The sequence below is a fragment of the Nomia melanderi genome, chromosome 12 (assembly GCF_051020985.1).
Source record: "Nomia melanderi isolate GNS246 chromosome 12, iyNomMela1, whole genome shotgun sequence".
Classification (NCBI taxonomy): Eukaryota; Metazoa; Arthropoda; class Insecta; order Hymenoptera; family Halictidae; genus Nomia; species Nomia melanderi.
Window position 1 is genome coordinate 8,552,420 of NC_135010.1, and position 23,834 is coordinate 8,576,253.

A 23,834-nucleotide genomic window follows, 5' to 3' on the forward strand; every position below is an offset into this window, starting at 1 on the left:
CAGGGCGGGTGGTGGTGGTGCGGAGACACCCGGAGGAAAGGGGAAAGATGGACGTTTTATTATTTTATTGCGGCACCGCGAACGGGCCTGCTCGCCGAGCTACGAGACAATGAAGCGCGTGACGGGCATATAAATAATGCCAATTTATCCTCGGTTACGAGATACCTATCGCTTGCGTGGCAGCTACCAAGCACGACGGGGTACCCGTCGCTGGACAGGACACGATCGGACCTCGCGGAACAATCCTCCGGGTACCCCCTTCCGCCGCCCCCTGCTTCTTCCGCGGCCACCCGACGCCGGGGATCCGGTATACGTATAAAATGGAAGTGGGCTGGAATATTCACTCACGGCTTGCACGCCGTACCAGGCTTATTTCCGACTTCGTTTTGCTCCACGGCCGTTCTCCCCGGTCTTATCCTCCTTTTTGCTGGCAGATACATTAATTCAATCAGGGTTAACTCGATGTCCGGGCCGACCCGAGGCTCGGTACGGAGTTTCGCGGCCTCGTTAAAGAACGGAAAATACTCGGCCGGGCTCCCTTTGTTTCACGTTTCCCCCGACTTTTTTTTTCTCGTTTCACCTTTTTCTTCTCCTCGTCGCGAGATTCTCTATCGCCCAACAATTTGCTACGGGGAATTGAACTATCGGAAGGATTGGCGGTCGATGCGTCGGGGGTGTGGTTCTGTTTGTCCGGAACTGTCCGATGAATGGAAGATTGCCTGCGGCCGATCCGGACGGGCGCGTGCACGCGTCCCGTCCGCGGGACTCGTTGCACGGAGAAAGTACGGAGATTTCGAGGTCTTGATTGGACGTGCTGGGTGTCCCGGTTTTTTTTTTCTTGGCTGTTGCACTCGTGAATTGGGGTCCGATAATTTTTCAATAATGGCTTTGATTATGTATTCGGGGATAATACACGGTTGGCATGGTCGTTAAACGAGCGTCGGACTTTTTATCTTTTTAGTGCGGAATTATCGTTTGACAGTGTTAATTTTGAGAAATATTTTGGAAAAGTATCGGACACTTTTCGCTTGTTTCAAGCTATAAAATATACTAACAAATTTTGATAAGTAGGACATCTAAAAATTGGCTACATCATTTCTAATTGACAAATAAATTTCTTTAATTCTTTCTATAGAACTTTCCATTGACCGATAAAATACCGAATTTCACGGTTTATAAAACCGAGTGAGAGATCGTTAATCGATGACTCTAATACCCGCTAGGAACAGTCGACGAAGCCGTCACAGCCTCGAAATCCCCGTTGACAAGTGGTCCGTACGAAACAGGATCGATCGTGTTTTGACAACGGCCGATTCGTCACTGGGAGGATTTGGCCGTCTTTTATCCAAACATTGATGACCGATTAATCTTCCTCACCTCTCGTTTTTAAGGACAGGGGACGATATTAGTTTCTCCGGACGATAACTCGGAGGTCGGTTAATCCTGAATAAGAGCGCTCCGTTGAATCGTCGCGACGGTCCCACGGTTCCACGTAGCAGCATGCAAAGTGACAAACACGAGGGCTGAAATCTTTACGAACAGGAAAACCCGTAATCCTCTTTCGAAGGAACAAACGTGTTACTCGGGGAATGGGTTCGACGTGACGAGGCAGAGCCGACTGTTTACGGGGAGAAAGATGCGAGGGCTGATTCGCCTTTACGCATCAAAAATCTAAATCTCCCACAGCTACGCACATACCCACCCTCGTCTACGTTTATTTTCACCGTTTCCTTCCGTGACTAAATAAATACTCGACTTCGAGGTTCCCTCAATTTCCAAGGAGATGAATTTTTCCGCGATTCTCCCGTTCTTGACTTTTTGCGTCTCTCTCCTTTCTATACTTTTTATCGCAGGCTACATCCTGAGACGGGGGAAAAAATATTTACGAAGGAGTTGGGAGTGTGGTCTAACTTCGTAATAATATATTTTCCTTTCTTCCTCGCTTCTGTCTTTTGTTTTTGACTAACTGCGTCTAGGTTAAGCTCGGGGGTAACGTTCCCTCGGCGAAACTACCTCTTGCGAGGAATATTCTTCTGACTATTTAATTTTCTAATTAATTCATGTTTATCTTCTCGTTTTGTTTTATACGTTAAATTGTATCTTGAAAAATTCAAATTATACTGCACAAGAAAGAAAACTAAAACATTTAACACTGACTTCTTGCTACTTTTATTCCATGATTTCCCTAACAAATATTCTACCTTCAAACAAACAATCAAACAAGCAAATACAAAAACTCATAAAAATCAGCAATACCTTGTCAGTAAAGTACATAATTCCAAATTTTTCTGAAGTACCAGGTGAATTCTACACCATAGAAGGAACGCTTTCACATTTCCTTCGCCAGTTCTTTAAAACAAGCAAACAAGAAATCAGCTAGCAATCAGGAGTCCAATCAAGCCTCCGTAAATTACTCGAGGTGTAATATATCCCGACACCTATCCGTACGTCACACGTCGCCCATTAATTTGGCCGAATAAGAGACGATCGGACAACGCCAATCGACAGGTTTGCCGATCCTCTCCAGGCCAATCAAGATCAGAGGAGGCACTCGGGTCATCAAGCCTCTGCTGTGATTGCCGCAAACAGTAATTCGCATTCAAGGGGCGTCGGTCCGGCGTCGTACGAGATCGCAGCTCGTGTCCACCGCGTCTCCCCCGTCACCATTGCCGTCGCCGTCGCCAGGCATCGAAAAACCCGGGGAAAATCGTAGGAAACATTCCGTGCGGTACCGTGACCGAAGGTATTTCGTGGACCCGAACTTGTCGCGCAGCATACGAAAAAGGGGGGCCGGCTACGTACGTCGACTACTAATTATTCGGCCATGCAAACCCGAGGAACTGCCGTCGGTGCACGCGAGGACGACGAGGTAAGGAGGCGGGGGGCGAACGCAAACAGAGAAGGAGGAAAGTGCCGGGAGAAAAAAAGAGGGAAAGTCGAAAACGTCGAAAGAAACTTGAGTAAGGACGGATCGGCAAGAAGAATTAAGATTAAAACGAAGGGGAATGGAGGGGGTAGGTCGAAGCTGACTGAATAATGTCCACGGAGAAAGTGGACGGAACGAGTAAAAACGGCCCGGGAATTTGCATGAGAATGGGGAGGGTGAGTTAACCCTTGCTTGGACGAGGCTGTTCATTCTGGAGCTCCGGTGTTTCAAATTTTCTATTTTGAAAATCGACGTTCGGAGTGGTTTAATAGAATTTTTGGAATAATTAGAATTGTCTCTATTACGTGTCACATAATAGAATATTTATAATAGGGATTCTAGAGCGTGAAATATAATACGACACAGAAATTAGTGAAAAACATGAATGAATTCAGAACAAAGCACACGGGGCGGTGCAAAGGGAACAAAGGAAGAAATTCAAAACGGCAGGGAAACGTTCGAATGACCCTAAACGAAAAAGTAATGCTAAGAACTGACGTGGAACTCCAAAATTAACCCTCGACCAACACGAAAGAGTACCTCTCGCGAGACTTCCCAAAAACAAGGGTGGCATTCGCGGGAGTAAGCGAAAAGAAAACGTCGGTACGAAGAAAACCGTGGAGACAGAAACGGTGAATAAAATCGGCCAAGGACACTCTTCAAAAAACAGCGGAAGAAATTCAAAACCCGCGGGAAGGGTTGGAATGAGGACAAATTTGAAGGTAATATTGAGGAAGCGAGGGAGCGGATCCGGGTAAATTAAAGAACGAATTAAAACCGAAAGAGGAGCTCGAGACGAACGAAGGAAAGTCACCGTCTAGAGGGTGGCTTCGAAGGAAGGAGGACAGCTTGATGTTGGGCACACGCGGGGAAAAAAAGGTGGCCTAAGGGGGGTTGAGCGAGCAAAAGAGCCTAGCGTACAGAGGCCGGCAACTAGGAAGACAGGAAAGCGGGGACGGAGAGGGCGGAGGAAGAAAAGGAAAAGGGAGAAAAAACCGTGGGCGAACGGTAGAGAATTTGCATGAAAATACAGAAAGTTTCGAAGAGCGTTTCCCTTAGACGAGTTCACTCGCGGCGGCGGCGGCGGCACATAGCGGGGCGCGGCGCGTGTGGTATATACAGAGCGTTTCACGCGAGCCGCGACTACGGGTCCACAAAGGCGGCGTAGGAGCTTTTCTGTGAACTCCTGGCGCATTCCGATATGTATATAAGGCGGGAGAGAGTTTTTTAACGAGCACGGACCACGGCTCGCGCGCCGTTTGCTCGCTTTATGTGCACGCGTGTGTGCGCTCCAGCTACCCGCTCCGCTCGCTACCGGTAATGGCGCTACCGGCGATATTACTCCTCGCGCCCTTCCTGGATTTCTGATCGCGCTAACCTTTCCCTACCCCGGACACGGACGTTTCGCTGGGAACTATCGGCCGGCCTAGCGCCGGCAATTATTTTGTCACGCGAGAAACGCTCGCGCAATTAGCGGAATGGAAACCGCTTGTATTAAACTGGAGCTCTCGGCCGCCTGTGATTGCCTCGTACCGGGGCGGAGCGGATGTTGCTGAAATCGGGATTGGTGTAAACACTTGATCCGACTGAAATTTTAATTGTGTTTGCTGGTTTATTTGATCGTTTTAGGGCTGATATTATGTTTGAGGGTAAATCGGTGGCTTTTGTGTTACATTGAATTTTTGATATTGTTTTGTTGTTGTTTCATTTGACTGTTTAAGCGGAAGGTGTTTTAATCTTCGAGGTTCTGTCGACAATGTCTGTTTTATTAGTCGGCTTCATCGGGAAAATGAATTCTTTCTATGATTTATGGTTGTTCGTGAAATTACTGTGAAACCGGTAGTCGTTTATGTCGGTTTCAAGCAAATAAGCCGCAACGATAAATGCATTTCGCAATAAATTTACTGAATTTCTCGACGTCACACGAGCGTTATACGATATACCGGAATTTTAACGCATCGGCCGCCGCAACGCGAAACACGATTAGATTATTGTGCATCATCAAAGCTCTCGCCCCCGCCGAAGGCGCAAAGAGCCGCATTGTAGCTCATTTCCGCAAACGCGCGCCGAGCGAAATTAAACAGATGGGGTGGGGTTCATTTTAAAATTGACTTGCAGAGCGCTGCGCTTATCAGCCCATTATCAGTTGGTTCACGACGTTTACAATAGCCGAGCACGGCAACCACCTCATTTACGCTGCGTGTACCGCCGAAAAGTATTCACGGTAATATCTCTTCGCCCCCTCGGCCATTGTGCCACCCCCGCTGCGCAACATTGTATTTGTAATTCTGCGGGCGCTCACGTTTAATCATCCCTGCTGCACACAATTCCTGTATTACCCTAGCCGACGAAATTTCTATTATATTAACTGCTCGGGCCACTATATTATTCGTTTGTACAATCGGTTTAACAAGTTCAGCGTCAGGCGAAGAAAACTCGGGACTGTTATCATGAAAACTACCCTTCCGCTCTCGCGATTCACCTTTCAACAAATCTGCTCTTCACGCATAGTTAATTAACCGCGAACAATTGCAGCGTGTACAATCGAAGAACTTCTGTTAAGTTCGAGAATAAGAAAAATATCATTTACAGAAAATTCTCCTAACTACGTTTTATTGCATTGATGCGAATACTAGATTTTAAACCTTTTTTAAAAATTTACTTCAGCTTTGTAACATCTTATCAATTGTTGAAGATATTAATAAGTACAACTATTCTTACGTTTCCTTATGGGAGGAAGTTTCGATTAAGAAATTCCGAGACACCCGTTACGAGTATCTTTCAGCCATCGAGTCCACCTAAAGACGACTCGGAGGCCTGGAGGAATCTAATTTCAATATTTATGAATGTATATACCCAGATGGACGTCTGTCGATGATAATAAAATCACACGTGCTACAATCGTGTGTCAATTCGCCCGACGAGTTTCTCGTCGTAAATCCATTCCACAAAAACCTTTCGACTACTCGGCCATAAGATTGAAACGGTCACACGGAAATGGACGTACCCGTGTCCCGGCGAGTTAACGCCGCACACTTTATTTAAGCCTTACTTAACACCCTGGATGTAGGAACTCGCGGCTGCACCAGCATCGATACATCGAAATCGTGTCCTAAATGTCCTAACCACACTTTCTAGGTCAGCCGGTGCATCCGTCCACATTCCGCTGGCTGATCGTAATTAAAAGAAATTCCGGAAACGTAATGGACTGTGCTCTTATCTCGATCCAAACAGCATTCCAGGTGTACCTATCTAACTCCGAACACTTTATTTCTCGCGAGGGGCGTGTTTCTCAATAAGAGAGCCGTTCACTTGTCAGTGATTAACTGCTCGAAATGGCAAGTCAAATATTTTATGAAATTATACGCATATTTATACGAAGAAACTATCGAATGCTGTACCAATAAGATTTAGTAACATTCCGAAACTAGAGTCAGTCACTTTGATGTATTAACGACTAAATTAGAGAGCCAACTCGATTTATACAAAATTCCTAACTGTCCAAGGTCCGATTATTCGCTAGAAATATCCGATTAACCCCTAATCTTACAATATCCTTCGTTCTAATGCTCGTCCAATTTATTATACCATCTCCAAGCAAAATACTGGTTTCTTATAAACACTATCTATCTATGTTATCCATCTATTATACTATCTTATCACACGATATATCATTTACTACATTGTCAATCATTCCCAAAACCACAAAGAAATTGTGTTCATCGAAGAAACTTTATTCCAAATAAAACAAACCCTGAATACTATAAAATATTTGTTCAGCTTTCTCTATCACGATGAATACAATATTAATTTACATAAACTTATTTCAAAGATCTTGACCAAGTGGTTAACCCGATCTCGTTGATCCACGGGATCCAAGGAGGTGAGTTTCGGGCGAGGTGTGTAGCGTGTATGTCTTTTTCTTTCATTTTCTCGGCGAACCCGTGAGAGAAAACGCCCGGGGAAGATAGCGACGGACCTGCTCCTTGGATTTAAGGAAAAACGATTGCACGCCAGATGGATGGATGCGGGGGTAAGCGACGCAAAGGCTGTAGCCAGCCGTTCTCCATGCACGCAACGAGGGTGAGCCGACGCAGCCTGAGTAATATACATTCATCCCTAGACAAGATGGATGTGGCGAGTACGGACAAAAGTACAGACAGCTTTATTCCCCCCCCCCCCTGCCCCGGACCGTCGCTCACTACACTCACCGTCTCCCACCTGTTCCGTTACATTCGAGTGTTTGTGTACTCGCGGTATTATTAGGTTGTATGCGAGTACACGGAGACTACTCTGAGTGAAATCTCTTTGCAACATCATTGTGTTTGCATTGAATGTCATGGTGAGTCGTTTAGATGCGTCATGTGAAATTATTTGTTAATTCTTTGGGTGGAATGATTTAAATAAGGGTCGTTTAATAAGCAGATTGTGGGATTTGGAAATGTGATAATTAAATTTTCATTGGGATATGAATGTCATTTTGAGATTTTTGGATGCAATGTGTGGTATTTGGTGATGTGACTTAGAAAGTGTTAACGGAGTTAATTAGAATATTGTAAAATATGATAGTTTGAAATTAGTAAGATGTGGTTTTGAGTAGTAATTATTGTATAGGAATTTTTAAAAGTAAGTTTTAGTTTGATATGTTGATTACAGGATGTAGATGTTAAACTGATTAATCAGTATTGTTATTGCTTCACACTTAGGAGTATGGTAACGAATAAATATGTTACAAGTGATTTAAAGCGGTTGGAGTCACCCTATATATGGACTTGTGAAACTTTATGAGAAATCAGCATTTCTTGAGGCGATTTATAAAGACGGGACTTAAATGGAAATTTAATTTCTCCTCTAAAAAGAAATTTATTTCTTCTCTTAAGAATTTTAATCAGCTGGGCATAAAAGCGTCCTTAAATTCTCCTGAAATTTTCTCTATTTTATACTTCACGCACTGGTGTTTGTCGTGCACTTAAATTCAGAAAATGCATCGTCTCGGTAAATATTATTCGATGATTTTTTTTCTTTTCCCTGTGAGATCGTGTTATCAGATTTCACATGAAAATTAAAAATTTGTTTCATTACTGTGAGGGTATATTATTGTAAAGATCGAGACCTCCATATCATTTAAGAAGTGTTAAGGGAGTAAGGAAATCTTAAAGACTCGGTGGTCGAGGTCGTTAAAGCACAGGTGGCCATTACATGAATCTGGAAGAGCTCAGGTTCAAGTCTGCAAAGTTTGGATTTTCCAATTTTTCTAACGTAGAATTCTTTCGTATATTATCATGTTAATTGGAGAAAATATTAGTTCAATTTGAATTATGTTACAATAATAATAATTCAAATAAATGTTTATTCGATTAGTAGTTTAAAAGTAAATCTGTTGTATTACCGTGTTAATAATACATAAGAATGTCCATAATCATGTATCACAAAACTTCCCTCGGTTACAATTCAAAATTTAAAAATTCTGAGATAATTAATTAAACTATTTAAACAATAAATTTGTATTCGATCAATTCAAATTGTAGAATATGAATGAATGTCAAACGGGACATTCAAATATGACTAAGTAGTTGGATAGAGTAGTTGTTTGTTCATAGGAACAAATGCTTGAATAATAATCATACATACTAGATACAATTAGTAAGTTTTGAACTCGACACGATTCAAATAAATAATTCAATATTCAAATTATATACTTCTAGTAGTTGGTGGAAATGCCTTAATCAAAAAAGTTGTTAAATCTAAATCAAATACTCAAGCCGATACTTCAAAAACTAAAAAACCCTTCTAAATAAAAGAACTCTCCGAATATTGACAATTACCTGCTACAATTCAAATTTCAAATATTTCTACCAGTCATTCAATAATCCCATACTCGAACTAATTCCGCAGATTGTTCGAACTTTATCTACAGCCCGAGCAGAGATCACGGTCGATTGGTTCGCAGAATTTCCACGAAGGGCATAGGAAAGCGTCGCGCCGCGTCGCGTGCACTGGCACCGTAACTCAACCGGGGGGTACGTTCGGCTCGTTTGTCCCGAAGGGTGGAGAACCGTGAAGAGGAGACATCGATTATCGCAAACGCGACCGGCCACTGGAATTTTCAAACGTCTGGCCTTTCTCCCGATTGTTTTCCGCTTCGGTTCAACTGTTTCTGTCGACTCTTGATACTATCCCGTCGAAAAGCGAAGGGGGAGAGAAAGAGAGAAAGAGAGAGAGGTCATATAAAAAGAGGGAAAAAGAAAGAAGAAACGCGAGTAGCTGAGAAAAGTTCGAGAGAGAAAGAGATAGAGAGAGGAAGGGGATGGAAGATCGGCTCGAAGAAAGGCTCAAGCGGATTCCGTGGCTGAGTGGACGGCGAACGGCCGATATTACACCCCCCGGCGGTAATTCGTATCGAGTTTTCCCGTGCCCGGGACGGGCAACTCGATCGGAAATGCGATCAGGATGGCGAAAGTAATTTTCGGACGATCGAAGCGCGTCCGTGCCGCGGGCTGATCCCCGCGATAAGGAATACCGCCGTGTGCGCTGTGTACAGGGTGTCGGCCGTAAAATTTATACCGAAACGCTCGCGCGGCCGTTCCGTCCATGGTTATACGTGTCTACCCCACCGGAGGCCTCGCCCGCATCCAGCCCACGGGAAGAGGGAAACGCTCTCTCCGGCTTTGATCGGAATTGCCAATTTACTCCCGATATTAATCGTCCCTGTCGTCGATGCCTCCCCCCTTTGTTTGGGGAAAGGGAGTAAGAATTTGTAACGAGGCCTGTCTGCCGGCGTTTCTTCGACTTCTGACTCACTGTGCTTGGGAAATACTTGTAAAGAATATTTATGGGAGTTCGCGTGGCTGACTCGCAAATGAATTCCGTGAAATTGATGGCCAGGCCCGTGGAACTTTATGCAAATCTGCGTTTTCGTGGGAGAAATCGAGGAACGAAGAGTCAAGCTGTACTGTATTACGTCAACTGTGGAGTCTTGTCGATTTTCTTTTAAATATGAAGTTTGCGTTACCGTGCATTAATGAATAGAAATGGAAATATTATTACTGACTTCAACGAAGAATCAAATGCACTTCAATACCATTCTGTATTGTTAAAGTTTCTGTAGTTTCTGAATAGATAATATAAACAAACGCAACATAAATCTACAATATACATACATCTATTATTCCAAAACTCAACGGCGAATCTACACCTACCGAAGGTAGAATCGAAAACATTTGAAACAAAATATATCTCCTATAACAAGCATACACAGGGTTGCAACTCCCGAAAGCACGATCGTCCGATCCCTCATCGATGTTCCCATCGACGAGCCAGAAAGCCAGAATTAAAACTGTCCCTGAAATTCGCTCGTTTCTCCAACCGCCGTCCATTTTTGTCTACGTGGAATACTTTTGCTCGGTGATATTATAGCGCAGCGACATATTGGGTGACAGCCACCGCGCACTAATCAGAAGCATTCCCCGGCCGACAAATGGCAATTTAACGCTGTCGACCGTCTCGGTCGATATTCGAGCGACCCTTTGACCGTCGACGTTAATGCACGGCCGGCCCTTTATTTCCGGCTGTCACCCCGGCCCCGACGATACGCTCGACGTCGTTCAGTCCGAAGCGGTCGGACGTGGGTGCCCACCAACCCGGTGCATGAGCCGCGCGGCTATACATCGCTGAAAAGGACCACGCCTCCTAGCCAAAGGATTTAATTACGAATTAATTGTGATTCACAGGCGGCCGGCTAATTCTGCCGGCAGGTAATTGCGCCGGCTAGATACCCCGCTTTCGCGCCGTACACCTGTCCCGTTCTCCTTTTCGCCCTTTGTAAACTACGCGCGCCCCCGCCGCCCTTTTATCTCGCCAATCGACCCCGCGCGCGTCGTGCTAACCCGACCACCCACTGCCCCATCCCCCTCGCGATCAACGAGGGTTCACGGCTGCTTACTGTTGCGAACGTCAAGATAGTCGCGACGAGTTCTACTTTGAATCGGGGATTACGCGGCCAGACACGGCTGTTCCAACCCTCTTAGATTCAGATACGCGATCTGTTGTACATTTACGGCGTAATAATTGCTGACTGCGCTGCGTGACGCTGAATCGCTGCCGCGACAACCCCCGCGCGGATGTTCGTGTGCATTAAGCGCCGTTGCTTGTGGATAATGTTATGCGCGGAGGTATCGAGTCGGACGAAATGTCTTTGCGGCTCCTCGGTTGGTCTTGTGTTATCGGTGGATCTATGTTGGAGCTTTTAATGGACTTGTTCTGGTTATATAGTTGTTTCTTTGAGTGTAACAGAATTAATGAAATGTAGTAACTTAACGGCGATTATTGTAATATTTAAAAATCAAACTAAAAGATACTTCTTGGAAGACGTTTTCATCTAACTTTTTGCAACATGGAAAGGATATTCGAAGGAAGGTGTTTCCGAGATTGATCTTGGGAACGAGTGTACGTCAACGTGTTATGGTTGTAAAAATGATATAAGATTCCTGAAAAAACTTCTGTGAAATAAGGATCAGGGAAGAATTTAAATATATGTTTTAGAAGGGTTGTAGAAAGGTGAAGTAACTACAGTTTCAACGAACCGAAACGCAAGCTGAATGAAAAATCTAGTTTCTCGGAGTCACAACGGCTAAACTACAAGCACGTTGACTTCGAGGCACGGCTTACCAGCGGCCGTTCAAAATGGCTTCCCAGGGGAACCACACTCCGCTGAGCCGCACTGCTCAGAACGTAATGAACCAAAACACTTCCAGCCAATTACGCGTAAAGTGTTTCCAATATTCGGAACAGTTTCCTCTCCCAGAGCTCGTCGAATTTACCAACAAGCTATTCGAAATTCGTCTGGCGTAACCTACCGATACCTGTATCGAATATTAAGCCACGGAAATCGCATTCGCTAACGGATGGACATTCGATCGCATCGAATCCCGTCGCAGCGTCGCCGTATGGGAAAAGGGTTGCAGTCGGCGCGCCCTTCGGTGCGTTGTTTGCGAGTCAAACGGGTGCATATGCGTTTTTCGGCGTTCAATGCGTCGTAACGAGCGCGCAGTCTGTGCTGTTTTTTCCTGCCGCCGAATTAACACATTGAACGTCAAAGTGTAAAATTAAGGCTGACCCATAGGGCAACGAATTTTTATGTTTAAAAATTTGTTTCTTTTGAAAATGGTAAATGTCCGGCAAATATAGTGTAGCCAAGAAATATGAGGTTCATCCAACACACAAAACAATTTTTAATTCCTATACAACGCTGTATTTCCTATATAATCAAATCATAATAACATAAAGAATTTTTGCATTTAAATTACTGCCACCATCATCCAACGCGTCATTCGTTCTTCACGAAAAGGTTACTAATAACTTATAAAAAATACATTAAGCATTCTCTACTCGGTAATACACTTGACAATCCAACCGTGACAATCTCGAAACCGAAGCGTCAAATAAAAAAATATTCTACACTCTACGTAGTTCCTCATATAGAATATTCTGAATTCAGAAGGAAGCACCCTGTCCAACACACGTGGCGTTCAATACGTTAACCAGCAATCGGTCGGCTGGAACGAGACCTCGAAGCAGAATAATCGTGAAATAATGCGCGGGTGGCGCGGACACATTGTCATGAACGCGCGCGGTCCCGGCCAGGTGTCCCGGGGACTCAGCCGGGCTGGGACAATGGTGGCCCGACGGATAACGGAGTTTAATGAAGCGGGACCGCCACTTAGAAACGTCGCGTAGCTTCGACGCGACAGTGTGTCCGATTCAAAGCGGCTCGTTACGAGGGGGGCGATCCGTGACGAGCCGGCGGGGGTGAGTTTGCGTTCGCTTCCCTTCGGACAAAGAGGGACGCCGTTCTATTCCCTCGCCGCGCCGCGTCGGCCGGGGCGAGTCTCCCGATAAGATGCTTTTCTATCGCCGCGAGACCGAACCGGACGGCCCGTGTATACTAAACAGACGGGGGAGAACGAGAAACTAGGCGCGTCGAATCGATCTGCCCGGTATTTAGCCGCGGCGATGCGTTTGCCAGATATTGGGACGGGCCGCACACCTTGTGGGCAAATATGCGTTGGAATTATTAGCGGGCCGAGTGTGTTTATGCGTCCACGGTTGACGGGGAAATCGATGTTATGAGGTATTGGAGAATTTTTGTGATAATTAACGTCTGGCAGTGTAATATTCCCGCTGAATGCTGTTTATTAGAGGATGGAATGTCTGATATTTAGAGGACTGCTTCAGATGTTGGATGAGATTTTTAATGAGAAATATTGATCGAGACTCGAGACTGTTCGTTGTAAAATTATCTTGTCAGGAGTTCTGTAGGAATGAATTATTATGAAGTTTGATTTTGGATTGAATTCAAGTTTTATTTAATAGATCAGGCTATTTATATGATGTTCTAATCTTCGGAAGGTACCATTATAAAGGTTGAATAAGACTAAATTACAATTTGATTCGAGAATTTAGCTGGACTTTCAATGACTCCCTCCAATCCCCACCAACCATAGTCTACTACATATTACTGGACTCCAATCTCGCTACTCCAGCTACTAATCCCAGCACACCGGCAATCCCCGAAATCACTAAATCAATTCCCCTGACCGAAATCACAGTCCGAGCTTGCCAGCAGCTACGTCAATCGTTTCCCAACACCGGCGATAACACCTGCAGAGTTCCTTATCAAAATTTCTACGCACGGCGTGCCTCTTACCTGATTGCCGGTCCCGATTAGCTCGCAGTAAATCGTCGCGCGCGCGTGTCTTCCAGCAGTACCAAGTCCCTCAACCCGAGTCCCGTCAACAACAAGGGAATCCCGACATAGTCACGATTTATGGCACCGATAAAAGCTCCGATTCACCACGCGGAAATACCAGTCGGCAGCGTCTGTTCTCGCCACCTGCGATCTAACGATCCATCAGCCGCAAAAACGATCCTCCTCCCGGAAAACTTGCACTGGCCAGCCTCAGTCCGTCGCGCTACGTTTCTCCATCGAACTTCACCTCCCAATAATCCTCACTAACACTTCGGCAAACAGTCACGTCGGTCTCTCAGGCGATAGTCCCCACTGGGTTCAGTCAACCCTCTAACATCCCCAATTCGCAGGAATGCACCGGTACAATAGTGCACGGACACCTCTGTTTTACTGAAGCGAAACCTGTCCAACTGTTGTCTCGTTAAGCAGAATCTGTTTTCAATTTCGAGACTCGTCAGCTCCGAAACTCGGTGCGCGGTTCGGTTCCGGAAGAGTTTCGGGGCGCGTCGGCCGGGTTGCCGGTCTCGAAGGCGCGCGAGAAATGCACGCTCCGCCCGGCGGCGCTCGCTTTTATCGACGCTCGCGAGAAGTGCGCGTGTTCGCGCGCGCAAGCGTACACCCGTCTACGTCTCTTTCTCCCTCTACCAGCCGCCCGCGCCACCCAGGCCTCTCGTTTTCGCTTTTCAGTCCTCCCCCTCCAACGACGCCGCTTTCGCGCGGCTGTTAGGTATACGAGGGTGTGCGTGCCGATGCTGAGAGTGCCGGGAGCGTGTGCCGCAACCCCGTGTGCACGGCGAAACACGCGCACACTCCGCCGCGGCCACGGCGACGACGGCGGAACGCAACCGCCGATAAAGACGCGTCGCATCGCCTGTACGCGACTGCCCCTTTCGCGCGGATGCTTTTCTTTCATCGCCTCCGCGCCATCGATCCTGTGCCGCCCGCGACTTCCGACCTTTCCCAAGTCGCGGCCACCGCCGCACACTGCTCCCGATCCGCCCGCCTCCCGGCGTTCTGATGGATGGAACGTCGACGGGGCTCGAACAACGGCCGGAAAACCGTTTCCACCCTGCCGACCAATCGAAGACGCCTCGCTCACTCGCTTCCGCGTCCCTCCTTTGTGCCCCCGTGACGCGGAAGTGTTGCTTTTTCATGCGTTCTTGTACTGACGTTTGGAAAAGTATTTTGCCGGATTGTGGGAGATCGCTGGCACTTTGGTTGATGCAATTTTGTGGTAAACGTACTGGAATTTCGTTGGGCTTGTTTTGTAGCGGGATGCTTCTGGGTTTAGAGTTTCCAGGTTATCTTCTTGTGAAAATATTTGTACTGTACTTTTTCTTATGAGATTATGGAAATTCAAGTGCGTTTAAAATGGCTGGCAAATTTGTATGTAAATAAGTGTGCTTTTTTGGGTTCGGGGAAGATGTTTAGGGTGTGGATTTTTTTGTGCATGGATGGGGGATGAGTTTTCCGATTGAAAGTGTCCGGAGAGTATTGAGTTGAATTATTTTTAGGGTGGTTTCGTAATTTGTCGAAATTCGCTGGTGAAATTTGTTCGGTACAGAATATTCAGAGCAACTGTCAAGCGAGGGAATTATTTTCTCATTTGTGCATTCACTGTGAGGTGGAGGTAATTACATTTTTTATCTGTGAGCGCCACGTATACTGGATTGGGTTTATTTAGCGATAGTTTGCTGATTCGTTACCCTTTCCCTGACAGCTCAATTATTTCGTTATACAGCATTCAGCGTGATTCTCTCTTGTTAACATTTCATGTAAGATTGTTACTAGTGCAGAGTTGATTTCATTTAAGGGTAGTTCACCAACTTCCTGTGGTTTCCCTAATAGTAAAACTCTATGTATCATTACGAAAAGCAAAAACATCGTCTGACCCTCCACTATCCATTACAAAGACCACGCTATTTCTAACCAAAACATTCCTCTTTTATTATTACTCATTCTTTACATTACTAATCACCCTGTCAACAAAATTCCAAACGTCAAACAAGAGCAACCACCATCTTGACACCCAGCATAAAACATCAAAACCAACAAAATTAAACCAGAAGCTACAACAGCCAAAAAGAACAATTCCAGCGAAAGCGTGAAGAACGTTTAAAAATGACATCTACCAACCCGCAACGATACAGCGATAATTCTCGTTTATCACTCTCCCTTCTGTAAACCTCTTCTCGATTTCGGTAGCGTGTGACTTGCCGCCACGAGCAAAGCGCGGTATCAACCGCGCAAGAAGCCGCCGCCAACGCACAGCGCTGCGACACAGGCGTACCCGTTGTACAAATGTTTGCGATTGCTCGATTAAAACCTCGAGCGAAGTGTGTTTGCTAGCCGTGTTAAGCCGACGAAAGAAGAACCTCGCCGCTTACGTCGGGGGCAATTAAAATATTCAAGCGGCACCGATTGAAACGCACTCCGCGCGGCCCAATATTATCATTCCGTTTCCCATTATTCCGACGATACACGAAATGAGCCCTGTGGCGATCGAACAGCGGCCGTCACTTCCGAGTCAAACCTCCCTCTCATCCCTTCCACTCTCTCTCTCTCTCTCTCTCTCTCTGTCCATTGAAAAAATTTACGGTTCGTTTTCCGAGCAATAATCAAGCGGCCACGTGACGCTGCAACGCTGCTGCGAATTATCTCTTAACCCTTGATGAATTGATATTGGCTCGAGTGTTTTGCCGCGCTTTTTTTCCACCCCCTCCGCTCCCCGTCCCTCGTTCGACCATCCGTCGTGTCGCCGTTGAATATGCAATTGATTACACGGCCGATCGGAGGGCCCCCGCGCTCCGCGTTTCAATGGCCGCGATTAATTCCGATTCCGCGGAGTATCGCGGCCCGGCCGGCCGTGTGTTCGATTTAACATATTTGATCGATACCGACTGGCCCGCTCGATTATTCACCGGCGCAACGGCCGCGGAATTATCATCCCGTTACCGCGGCGAATTTAATTGGCCCTCCGGCTACCGGAAACCGTTCTCTCCGTTTCTCTGGCTCTCTTTTTCCGCGTCGCTCGACGCGGGGGATGAACAAAAAAATGCCCCGCGTTCGGTCCAGGTGTGAACGTGCTGTTCGGCCGAGCGCACGCGAAAGAATTTATGCCCTGTTTACGCGGCGGCAACGATTTCGGTGTCGTGTTAGTTGAATATTTATACGCGGTCTTAATTGTGGCGTCGGAACGCGCGGCGGGCTGGAATATTTCTGTTTGCGATTTGCGAAGTTGCCGGAGCTTCTCATTTCGCCACGGGGATTTACCGCGTTTTTGATTGTCGGGAGGGTAATAGGGGATGGTGGTTTTCGGAGAAGTATTTATATATTTATGGAAGAATATATCTGGTGGTGAGTGTCTGTCGTGTTTAGTTTGAGATAGTGACATTGGGTGAATGGTTTTGAATGAGTATTTAATAGGTTTGAGAGGGTGTGTAAAGTATTGAGTCGAATTTCGTGGTAGCTCCTGAAATTGGCGTGTAATGGGGAGAATAAATTTGAGAGTGCGAGGGTTTTTCTTGTCTTCTCCGCTGGATAGAATTGTAAGTGATTGTAACGAGGTTGCGTCACTCTTGCCTCCTACCCTTTCCGACCACGTATTATTATGTAAATGGTAGTAGACATTTTGAGAACGTAATGCAGGGTGTGGAGATTGCGAGATACTTGTAATATAATAGACATTTTATATTGGAATAAGTTTCGCAGTAACTCTTAAGTGTTACATCTGACCTATAATTATTCGTTTTATCTAAATCACCATTTTTTCTTGCTATCCCATAATCACTATTGTTTCCGACAGAAACATGTTAATTATTACACAGACAGCATTATACTTATTATCATCATGCAATGTAAAGTAATAAAATATTAGAGAGACCGCCACAGCTCAGAATCTTTCAACAAACATAAATTCATCAGCTAACAATACCTGCCGATCAAATCTATAGGGCTGAGTTATAGATATTATAGTTATTATCATCACGCAATGTAGAGTAACAAAGTATTCAAGAGACCGACACGGACAAGAATCTTTCAACAAACATAAATTCATCAGCCAGTAATATTTGCCGATCAACCCTATAAGGCAGAATACCTCGGTTTACTAGACAATGTTAATAATCACTTCTGATAGGGAATGACAGTTTAATTGCCACGTGTGCGCGATGTTCGACCCGATGCGAACGGAAAAAGAATGGAGAAGAGAGAAATCTGTTCGCGAGACAGGGCCTGGACTTTCTCAGTATCGCGTTAGATTGAATATGGTACGCGGACTTAATCGCGTGCTCGGGCAAGTCCCGGCGCACGTCACGTTGACCTGGAACACGCGAAGCGGGGACGGACCGTACACGCCGTGGGCTTAATCCCGCGAAATCTCGTCCTGTCTTGTAACACTGATTGACCAGACGTCCTCGCAAAAACGAGTCGGATGTAATTAAGATATTAATAACTCGCCGAGAGGCGGGCGCGACCCGTCGCCGTAACCGACGACGAGGCTCTCCCGTCGAACGATCAGCCGTTGATCGGATCTACATCAGCCGACCTTGAGTCGAGATACCGCAGGTTCCAGAGGCAGATCGAATCGAGATGACCGCGTGTTTGTTTCGCGCCTCGCGACAGAAATTTCACTTAAAATGTTCGGCTGATCGCGAACGGTCACGTGAGACGTTGCTGCGTTGATTCGTATCCTAATCGAATTAGTCGCAGTTGTTCGCGTTTTATCTTTCCCCATTGTTAGGTATAGAACATTAATTGCTGTTCCTTGGGTTATCCGCTTCCGATCGCTTGCCACTTCGCGATGCGAGGCGTTTGTGTGAACCCTTTAGGCACGGTTTCGTGAAACAGAAGGTTGATAAGGGATGATCGAAGGTGGACGTTTTTGGCTATGGTTGGAAGTGAATGATTTTAGAATATTTGAGAATATCTTTTAACATGTGATGAGTTTATCTTGAGGATTTTGCATTGAATTATTTTGATGGCGGATCGCAGTGTGTTCGGTGACTACCGATGTTTGATATTTGAAATTATTCTTCTTGGAAGACTATTACCGTGTTATTAACTGTTTTTATGTTTAGTGGCTACTGATACTTTATTAACGAGTAAAAACAGGAATAAACTGAATCGAAGTTTCCTTTATTATAATAATAAAGAATACTTTCTTCTGCTACAGAAGATAGTGAGGTATCTCTTTTACTTCTTCACATTTTACTTTGTGATAGGCATTGATGCTATTCTCGTCGACAAAGTGTCAAATTTGCATGAAAATTGTATACATTATTCTTATGGTGCACTGAATTATATATAATAATGAATTGACACTGTTCGTGCCTGCTGAAATCGGTGATTTCCGGCGACACGCTAAATACTGATGAAGCAGGTAAAAGGCAACATGTTATTACGGCAAAATGGCACCTGCGTGCTACAGAATATCAATTTTTTTCGAAAATTGTTGCCCAGTCGTGAATCATGTAACGGGTAAGATACTAGATACTGTGTAGTATGGCAGGTTCGCACGGAATAAGCATACGGAAAGTTATTAACAAGTTGCATTCCATGTATAACAAGTTCTGGCTTTTAAATTTCATTTCATTTTCTCAAATTGCCGATACAGTTAATCTCTCAATTCTACGTTTACTTCGTTCCAATTTCATTCGCCAAACATTAAGGCAACACTTGTTGCTGAAACGGTGCTCAGGAATCCAACGAATGAAAAAAATTGAAGTCATTAACTCTTAACGGAGCAATGTCGCTATATAAATAGCATGGCACTTTTACTTACTGTGCCCAATGCTGTGTACATGGCAGTAAAAATCATTTTATTATTTTCATCATTATCATTGTTGTACTGTTTACAATTAACACGTTAAGTATCGTGCTACAACACCTCTGTGAATTTGTTTCCGTCTGTTATCTACGTTACCGTATTTATTGGCGATAAATAAACTTGAAATACTTTCAGTCAGTTAAGCGTTAATATTCTTGGTATAACTATCGCTGCACTTAACACGCTGACGCTCACTTCGAAATCAGTGATGGGCGACAAAAGCAATTTTTTCTTTTTTAATTAGTTCATTCTTAGGGAGTTCGATCAAGATTTCATACCTTCAGAATAATATTACTATATAATTCCTATTTATTAGACTTACTGTACCGAACAACATCGAACTACTCCCAACTACGACAGTTTTCAATAAAAGGAAAAAGAATTAACTTCCAAAGCTTCTAATCACGGGCTGAAATTGAGCAATTCGTAGAACTATAAATTAACAAACACTTTCAGCCCTGCTTCCCCGAACCGTCTCCGGCTTTCAAGCAACAACAGAGAGCCAGAGCGGGAGGGGTATTCCCGGTAAGGCATTAAGGGACGAAGTAATTTTTCAATTCGAGTGCAGTTGCACATATTTCAGCGCGGTAACGCGGGCGTCCGGGCGCGGCGGCCCCCATTTAACGCGATAACCGTGAGCATTCGGCGGTAACATTCCTTTCAGCGACAGGCATCATCGCTGGCACCGTGGGCACCGTGGCGAGCGCCGCTGAAACTTAGGGCCTCGGTATCTGCTTAGACGCGTGAGTGTAGCGGACCGTCTACTATATTACCGCGACTAATGGTAATGACGCTCGTAATTCTCGGCGATAGTGGCGGGAGCAGGGGTCGAAGGGAAACGTGTCCGTGGCCCGATACCAAATGAGTTATACCTTCGGCGCAGGTACTTAGCCCCCGATGTTCGGTATCGGCGCGGACGAAGAGCGCAGTGAATCACGCGAGGGGGTGGCAACGGGAATTGAAACGAGAAATAAAGGGTAGGTTCGACCGCAGTCGAAGAAAAGAACGGCGCACCGGTGTACAAAGCGAACGGAACGATAGGGAGGGTTTGTTTCGAGATTTACCCCTTTAGTGTCGCTCTCCGGCAACCTCAATGGAAAATCGTTTATTTATCTTTCACTGTTTTCCTCTTTGCAGTTGTCTTGTGATTCAATACAAAGAGAGATGTCTTAAGATTCTCCCCCCATAAGGTCTCGATTATGTAAGAAAGAACAGATACCGATGAGTAGATACTATAGTAAGAATACTACCGAGGCCAATCAACGAGGGGAAAGACAAAGTATCTAACTATCTACTACCCTCTATCGTCATATCGCCAAAACTCCAAGTTACAAGGGAACTATCGTATTCCTGGTTGTCCCCGATCGCGTGACACCCACTAAATGGAAACAAAGACGAAGTCACTTCCCGACTTCCTACCGTCCCGGGTCTCCCCTAAATGGCGCTACGCTAACGAGACGAAATCCGTGCGCGGGGCATTCCCGCGGCGATAAACGCCTGTAAATGCTTCCTCCGTCCACTTGGTCTTCTCGCGTGCAGTATCGCGCGTGTCTCTGTTTCGTCGCGTGAGCGACCAGGAAGAGGAACGTAACGTCCGAGCCGCGTGCACAATAGAGGCCCGGGGCCGCCACCGCCGCCGCCGACGCCGGTGCAACGCGCGGCCAGAGGGTTGCAGGTAGAAAAGGAAACGGGAGATAAGCCGTGCGCGCGAACCGTCCTGATGAATAGCTCGTGAATCGGCATTGAAATCGTACGTGACCATTGTCCGGGGAACGGGGTAGGGGCACGCTTGTATCGACTTCGCCGGCTTGCGCCGGCCCGACCGGTATTGTCGTAAAAATCTGCACATGAAATTAATAACCTCGCTCGGTGGGGGCGTAGCCGGCGGCAGGTGGGGAACGGAGGGAACCGGTGGATCTTGTTTTCGAAAGCTCGTTACTCCGCTCCGGTGAAATAGTGGCCGACGATTATCCGCGAAATTGAAACAACCGCATGAATAATGCATCGTAACCGCGGTAAAATGTAAACGGCAGAATCATCCCCATATTTTTCTTCTATTCCGCGGCGCGCGCAACGATCGGCGCCGCGTTAACACCGGTGGATGATTACGAGACGGATTTACTGGACGGGGAGCCGAGTCTCGTGAATCATCGGGGCTTGTTCGATTGATAATTTCGTTCCCGAGAGTTATTATTCGGCCATGTTATTTATTGCCTTTCTTGCGTTCCACTTGGCGAAGAATACTTCGTCTTCATCGGCTAAGTGGACGAGGCATGAGTTACGTGTTCCTTCAGCGAGTGCGATGCGCATTCCTTCGATTATTTAGTGGAGTGATTTAGCCCGCGTTAATTATGCATGCTGATAGCGGTATGAATCAATGGTGCCATTATGATGCGAGCTTGTTGCGACGGGCTGGGCGCGTTTCGGAGAGACGAAGATTGAGGACCGGCGTGTTGAGGGCTCGTTATGCGTATACAGAAATCTAGTAATTCTTTTTGAACCGCTATTGCATTTCGCGAGTAACAGTTGGTTAATGACGAAGTTATTTCAGAGAATGATCACCTTATATGCAGTTAAATAAATAATATATGTATATGCATAAGGTACGGCTAACATGGTGCTATGAATATCTACAGAGACTGATGATTAACTTAGAGGATATTGAAGTTTGCAGTATTCATATGATATCAATAATGTATAGGGTGCACGCTTTAGGATGGTTTACCTGAACACACCTCGCTGGCATGTTTCAAATAGAGTATCCAGCTCAAAGAATCTCGCTAATAAAAATCCAACCATCTCAGAGGACAACGCGGAAACAGGGATGGGGTCGCCTCTACACCTCTTTCTCTGAAGTCATGAAAGTACACAAGCATCACTTTCCGGCTCCGGCGGTATCTCGGTGAGGAGACAATTTCCCATGTTTTTCCGGGGATGTTTTCAAGTTCACCGCATAAAAGGATCAAGAGTCAATAGTAGATTAATTATTAGAGGCGGTGCGGGCGGCCTCTTACTTTGTGGCATAATACACGGGTCAAACGAGAGCTCGTAAAACCAACGAACCTTTCCCGACCCGGCAACCTTTTCTCCGTCGTCGTACGCGCACATCTATACACGCGGCCGCGCGGACGCGGTCCTTCTGGCTAGATGCATCATGTGGAGCATCTTGTTCTTCATCTCGGTGACGGTGCTCGTCCACCCCTCCAGCCCTTTTTCCTCTTTCTTTACCGTTCCTGCTCACGAGAGGCTCGCCCTTTTCCATCCGCATAGAGCCCGGCAACTTTATGCTCTCCATCTCTCTCTGTACCTCCCGGTCCTCCGTCAGTTCCACACACACACACACACACACACACATACACCCTTTATCTTTCGCCTCTCTCTCCCTCTTTCACTCGACTTTTTTTTTTCGAAGCTCGAAGAAGAAAAAAAAGAAGACCAAGAAGAGTACCGCCGAGGTAATCAAAGGGGTAGGTGTATATTCGTGGGTACTTTGCCCCCACCGCGCAGCGCCCACCGCCCTCGAAACGCCCCGGTGGCTCTCGAGGTACACGAGGAACACGCGGGAGCGTTGCCGAACAATCGTTTCGGGAGCTTTGAAGTTTCCTCGGCTACACGCCCCCGCCTGCCGGTTGTGTTCCATCAGCCGGTCGCGTACTCGCTAAGGGGACCCGAACGCGTATGGTGTGGGGCACGCTCGTGACACACACGATGGCAGTGGGGGGACCGCGGTGCGAGCCAGGGGGAGGGAAATAGGTCCTGACTCTCCACCCACGTACAACGATAATGTCGTCGAACGTTCGCTTTCTCTTCGCCGACAAAGAGCGAAAGAGACGCCGCTGCTCGTTGGGATGCTGGGTGGGGCACGCTATATCGTCAGGGGGTGGGCAGAGTAATCGTGTCCCCCCGGGTGGGGGGTTTGGAGGACGGATGTATAAGGGGCTAATTACAGTATTTTTCCCTCGGAGTTTCGCACGATGGTCATCGTGTTTGGATGGTACCTGCTTTGATTTATCCCTTCACGGTGTCTTTTACGAGAGGAAGAGAGAGGAAGAAAGAGAGAGAAAGAGAGAGAGACTTGGCCGGGGCTTTGTGACGCGTCACGATCACCGGTACACCACTCGCGCGCTGTCTTCTGTGTCGTTGGGGCTAATCAACCAAAAAGAAGGCTCTTCTTCCTCCTTTTATCTCCGTCGCACGCGCTCTCTCGTCACCGTCGTTTTCGTTCGCCTCGAACTTCCCTCCGCCCCTTTCGAGCAACCGCCACCGCGTAGACAGCGGCCTGTGTCTCACCCCATCGGGCCGCGTTTCTTTCGCGGCCGTGCCGCGAGAAGCCT

At 46.3% G+C, this 23,834-nt stretch overlaps 1 protein-coding gene across 6 annotated transcripts in view; it reads right to left on the reverse strand.

Moving 5' to 3' along the window:
• Window positions 1-23,834, reverse strand: part of fz2 (frizzled 2) — a 182,462-nt gene that overhangs the window by 86,494 nt on the left and 72,134 nt on the right. For 2 of the 6 annotated variants that reach the window (XM_076372521.1, XM_076372515.1), the window contains exon 1: window positions 13,632-14,429. The exons of the other annotated variants lie outside the window; for them this stretch is intronic. The gene's annotated coding sequence lies outside the window, so the exon portion shown is untranslated. Of the gene's footprint in view, window positions 1-13,631; window positions 14,430-23,834 lie in introns of those variants that run through there. 6 annotated transcript variants of the gene reach the window in all.